This window comes from Sceloporus occidentalis, unplaced genomic scaffold (genome assembly GCF_023333645.1).
Source record: "Sceloporus occidentalis isolate IW3139 unplaced genomic scaffold, rSceOcc1.0.p SCAF_11, whole genome shotgun sequence".
Taxonomy (NCBI): Eukaryota; Metazoa; Chordata; class Lepidosauria; order Squamata; family Phrynosomatidae; genus Sceloporus; species Sceloporus occidentalis.
In genome coordinates, this window is record NW_028316991.1 from 8972108 (window position 1) to 8978107 (window position 6000).

Consider the following 6000-nt stretch of genomic DNA (forward strand, 5'->3'; position numbering starts at 1 on the left):
CCATTGTCAGGTTTTTAACCTGGAGCTTGTGTTTAAAACAGGCAATCCGCTATGTTTGCTTATTATGTAATATAATATGACCTGCATGGACAGTACCATTCAAAAGTTTGGGGTCAATTAGAATTTCCCTTGTTTTTGAAAGAAATGCGAATCATGTCCATTAAAATAACATGAAATGCATGAGAAACACAGCGAATGACTATTGCAGCTGGAAGCGGTTTATTTTTCTTTAATGGAATATCTTCATAGGCGTAAAGAGGCCCTTTATCACTCCCATCACTCCTGTGTTCCGACGATTCGTTGTGTTCGCTAATTCAAGTTATATGACAACAGCTTAGTGACTTTTGAACGGTAGTGTATATTGTTTGGGTAATGTTTGTTGTTCTATCCAAGCATGGGTCAGAACAGGTTTTGCAGGGTTTCTACTAACCAGACGCTCTCATTGTCTCGGGGTATTTGGACATCTGACAGCGCGGTAGAATAATGCCCCTGCCTTTATAAAACATTTTGTAAATGAAAAGAAACATTTTAGAATTAATACTAATGCACGCGTGTGCCCGGCACATATAGGGTACCCCTTAAGGACAATGGGCAGTCCCTAAACCCGTTGAAAACAATGTATTTTGAGCCTGTACATATACGGGCTTTGTCATTAAGGGGTTAAATGCCTGGAGAAACTGAAAACTACAGTGCTGTATAAACATTTCTGGAGCCCTGCTTGATGCATTTTATAAGCACCCCCAATTGTTTGTTAAGCACCAGGAGACGTCAGTCCCTGTATTAGGAAAGCTATTACAGGTGACTCTCATCCTTACTATAAATCGTTATTATTTTTATTTTGTATATGTTTATATGTATATACTGACACACTTATTTTTAATTTAATTTACCCTGTGATTTCCTTTGAGTTATACACGCATTGTGAAACGTGTGTTAAGTGCTTGGTTGCCCTTAATATGTAGCTCTATTGCTTTTCCCTTTTATGTATAGAAATCATGTTGTATAATTATTGTGGTGTGCTTCATATCATACCTACTCTCTTTTTAGTTCTATATGGCTACCCTACATATTGACACGAGAGACAGAATTCACACGCAGACCCATGGTGGCACCCTACTTTGTGTATTCAATATTCTGAAGAAAACATGAATCTGGCACCCTACGCTGTCCTGCCGGGGCATGGTCTAGCGGGTGCCGCGAGGCTTCCAGCAAGGTCATGTAATACACGGCACTTGCTTACCGTGCCCCTGCGGGAAAGCAGAGGGTGCCGGATTCACAGTGACAGAACATAGGCAGAGTCGTGGTTGGTCTCCACTGAGTGTGAGTGGAAGTAGTGTATGTGTGTGTGTGCATACTAGTCAGAGTATGTGTGTACATGTATAGTGCTGGAGTCGGTGTATGTATGTGTATACTGTAGTTTCAGAGTCAGTCTGTGAGTGTGTATACTGTAGTGTCAGTCAGTGTGTATATGTATAGTCTGTGAGTGTGTATGTGTATACTGTAGTGTCTATATGTATAGTCTGTGAGTGTATGTGTATACTGTAGTGTCAGTATGTGTGTATATGTATAGTCTGTGAGTGTATGTGTATACTGTAGTGTCAGTATGTGTGTATATGTATAGTCTGTGAGTGTGTATGTGTATACTGTAGTGTCAGTCAGTGTGTATATGTATAGTCTGTGAGTGTGTATGTGTATACTGTAGTGTCAGTATGTGTGTATATGTATAGTCTGTGAGTGTGTATGTGTATACTGTAGTGTCAGTATGTGTGTATATGTATAGTCTGTGAGTGTATGTGTATACTGTAGTGTCAGTATGTGTGTATATGTATAGTCTGTGAGTGTGTATGTGTATACTGTAGTGTCAGTATGTGTGTATATGTATAGTCTGTGAGTGTGTATGTGTATACTGTAGTGTCAGTATGTGTGTATATGTATAGTCTGTGAGTGTATGTGTATACTGTAGTGTCAGTATGTGTGTATATGTATAGTCTGTGAGTGTGTATGTGTATACTGTAGTGTCAGTATGTGTGTATATGTATAGTCTGTGAGTGTATGTGTATACTGTAGTGTCAGTATGTGTGTATATGTATAGTCTGTGAGTGTGTATGTGTATACTGTAGTGTCAGTATGTGTGTATATGTATAGTCTGTGAGTGTGTATGTGTATACTGTAGTGTCAGTATGTGTGTATATGTATAGTCTGTGAGTGTGTATGTGTATACTGTAGTGTCAGTATGTGTGTATATGTATGGTCTGTGAGTGTGTGTGTGTATACTGTAGTGTCAGTATGTGTGTATATGTATGGTCTGTGAGTGTGTGTGTGTATACTGTAGTGTCAGTATGTGTGTATATGTATGGTCTGTGAGTGTGTGTGTGTATACTGTAGTGTCAGTATGTGTGTATATGTATAGTCTGTGAGTGTATGTGTATACTGTAGTGTCAGTATGTGTGTATATGTATAGTCTGTGAGTGTGTATGTGTATACTGTAGTGTCAGTATGTGTGTATATGTATAGTCTGTGAGTGTGTATGTGTATACTGTAGTGTCAGTATGTGTGTATTTGTATAGTCTGTGAGTGTGTATGTGTATACTGTAGTGTCAGTATGTGTGTATATGTATAGTCTGTGAGTGTGTATGTGTATACTGTAGTGTCAGTATGTGTGTATATGTATAGTCTGTGAGTGTGTATGTGTATACTGTAGTGTCAGTATGTGTATGTATAGTGCTAGAGGCAGTATATCTGCTGTATTGCAGTCCCAGATTCCTTGTCTATGTGTCCATAGTGTCAGAGTGTGTAATTGTATATATGCATAGTGTTAGCCAGTATGTGCATAAGAGTGAGGTGCTAGCGTGTACGGTGTATGTTACAGTATGGCATTATCATGAGTGTGTATGTCAGCATATAGTGTTGTGTGGTGTTGGCATTTGTGTTTGTGTGTACATGACCATCTGTATGGTGTTAGAGTGTCTAAATGCATGTTAGTGTATGGCAAGGCCTGACAAACCCCGGGAAAATAAAAACATGAACGGGAAGGGAAAAAAAGCTGGCTCCTAGAGGTGTGTCGAGGCCTGATTTAGTGTTAAGTATAAAGGAGTGTGTCTGTATGTATTGTGAAACACTGGAAGTTATTAGGGAATTCTCATCAGTTTCTCCAGAGATATGGAAAACATGACACGGCAATAATAAAGTCACAGTTTTATTGACACGCGTAATCAGGAAAGTAAATTTTCCATTCTCATGACTATTACTATTTTCCTGTCTGTTAGGTAATCACAATTAGCCAGAAAGTAAAGATTTTCATAAGGAAAGCTAATATTGATGGCATGTACTTTTATAGCATATAAAGTCTCATTTTACATTTTGTTAATTTATTGAGGAATAAAGTAATTAACATTTACAGCATAATAGAAGAAGCAGCTCACATGCCAAACGGTCACCCGTATGAAACGGTTTCATAACTTCTCTTTCTTAATACTGATGTTCCTTTCAAACGGTTTTAAATAAATGGTGCCATTTTCACAATATATATTTGTAACAGGTGAATGGGGGTCGGTCGTGATATTTTTGATGGCTTTCCCTGCTCAAAAAACACACTGTGCTGATTCTTTATGGCAATGCTACTGAAGTCTGTTCACCTTTAGAGTAGCCAGCTGGGTGATGAAGACCGAGGCATTCTATTCTTTAGCACAAGCAGTGTGATAGGGTGTCTGGGTGTTTGTCTAGTAGATTGGGCTGAAATAACAGAAAACATACAAATGGCCAACGTACAGCTGCTTAAAAATGTAAAATACCGTATTTGCTCGATTATAAGACGACCCCCCAAAATCTGAATATTAATTTAGGAAAAAAAGAAAAAGCCTGAATATAAGATGACCCTATAGGAAAAGTTTTACCAGTAAATGTTAATTCATGTAAACTATGTGAACATTTTTTTTAAAATAAAAGCTATGATTGAGCAAAATATTTTGTTTTTATTTTTCCAACCTGCCCCCCCCAGTTATGCACATCTGCCCCCAGGCTTGCCACTCTGCCCCAGAAATGCCTTATACCCCCTATATGCCACTGTGCCCCATGATATGCCTTTTAACCCTCTAAATACCACTGTGCCCAATGAAATGCCTTTTTACCCCCTATGTGCCACTCTGCCTCCAGAAATGCCTTATGCCCCCTCATTTAACCCCCCCCCCCCCAACTTACCAGTGCTTCTGATTCCCCGGTGTGTAGCCGGGGCAGCTTGTAGACATCTACGCGATTCGCGTAGACAACTTCCGCTGCAGCCAGAAGGAGGTGCGGTTAGCAGTGGGGGTTGTCTGCGTCCGTCGCGCAGACCTTTCCCGGCTGTCCGTGAGGAGAGTTCCCTGCACCGGCTGTCAGTGAGGAGTTCCCTGCACCGGCTGTCAGTGAGCATATATATTTTAAAACTTTGTTTATATTTACTTTTTAGTATTTATAAAGCACTATCATATTACAGATCGCTGCACAACACCTTTTTGTTTGGATGCTTGGTGGGCGGTTACTTAGTGGGGAATTAGATAGGGTTAGTGTTAGGTAGGAGTTTAAAAAATAAATAAAATACCTAAAAACTTAAAATAAATGAAAATTACATAGAACTGTAGGGCGGTTTCCAAACCAAGGCAGCCATTTAGACTGCCTGTGAATCTAAATTTTTTTTTTTTTTTTGTAAAAACGTTTTTAAAATGCGAGAGGGGAATAACAGTTGAAGAAAGATAAAGCAAAAAAACACGAAATTTGGTCTGACTCTTTAGCGTAAAAAAAAGCCCTGGCATTAAAACTGTTTTCGAAATCTTTTTGCTTGAAGCACATTAATGAAATGGAGAGAAGAAAAGTCATTATAACCCTCAGGCCAAGTTGTATCATCCCAGTGCCGCTTATGCGTTGTGGACGTCCCGCGCTGGGTATCTGTTCACCGAGTGCTCCCTCTGCTTCTGCTTTTCTTTGTCCTCGGGCCGTCTCCCTGTTGGTTTAACCTCACATGAACCCAGCAGGATTTTCAATTCCCTGCTCGTGGCTGAGGCTGACGGGAACAGAGGAGCAGTCAGCCTGTTAGTGCTCCAACAAGCATTGTGGTTCTTAAGTACGATCTGCCAGATGGTGCGTCCTCTTTATAGGGTTTATGTTTACTTATGAGTTCTGTGCACTTTAATGCACTTGATAGCTGGGGGGTCCCTCTAAATTTCTGCAGAACCCCCATGTGCATTTCCCTGCCGCCAGCTGCTTTCCATACAGGAGATGCCCCTTTATGCCCAGGGGGGCCGCAGCCCTTCTTCCGCAAAACAAGGAGCCTATCGTCCTCATTATGGCCATGGCCTTATAAATTTTACAGTTCCCTAGATCTGAAAATCAGGACTGTCTTTGCAAAAAAACAGGACACTTAGCAGGTATGTTTTAGGCATTTCGTATTTTCTGAATCAATTAGAATGCATGTTATAAAGCCGTCTGGTGAACATCCATCATTATTGCTATATGATGCGACAAACAAATGGCACAACATATAAGCAGGTTTTCTGATCCGTATATATTAATGATTTACTTTAAAGGTGCTGTTCCCCCTACGCTGCTGAATGGTACATTAGAAACACTGTTAGCGGCTGCCTTCAACGCAGCATAAATGGTTTTTGTAATATATTAACCTTTGACAGCCTACTTTATCGGTAAATCTCTCACTGCATTCAGTTTAATTAATATCTGTAAATAATTACCAGAACATGCCGTGGTGTTTAATGATGCGCTCCTTCTTTGAGGTTAGTGAGGCATGCGGCTCGTGGCGGCCCCTATTACACGGTAACTGCCATTCCAAGACAATGTATCATAAGAAAGTATGGGATCATACATGACCCAACCAGGGCAATAAATGTAACACAGGAAAAGTTTTGCCCACCTCGTATGATATATAATCTCCCCTTATTTACAGTTTTTTGGAAACTTTATGGAGATGGGGTATCTTGAAACTAATTGTTTTTAATACTTTCAGAGCTGTAA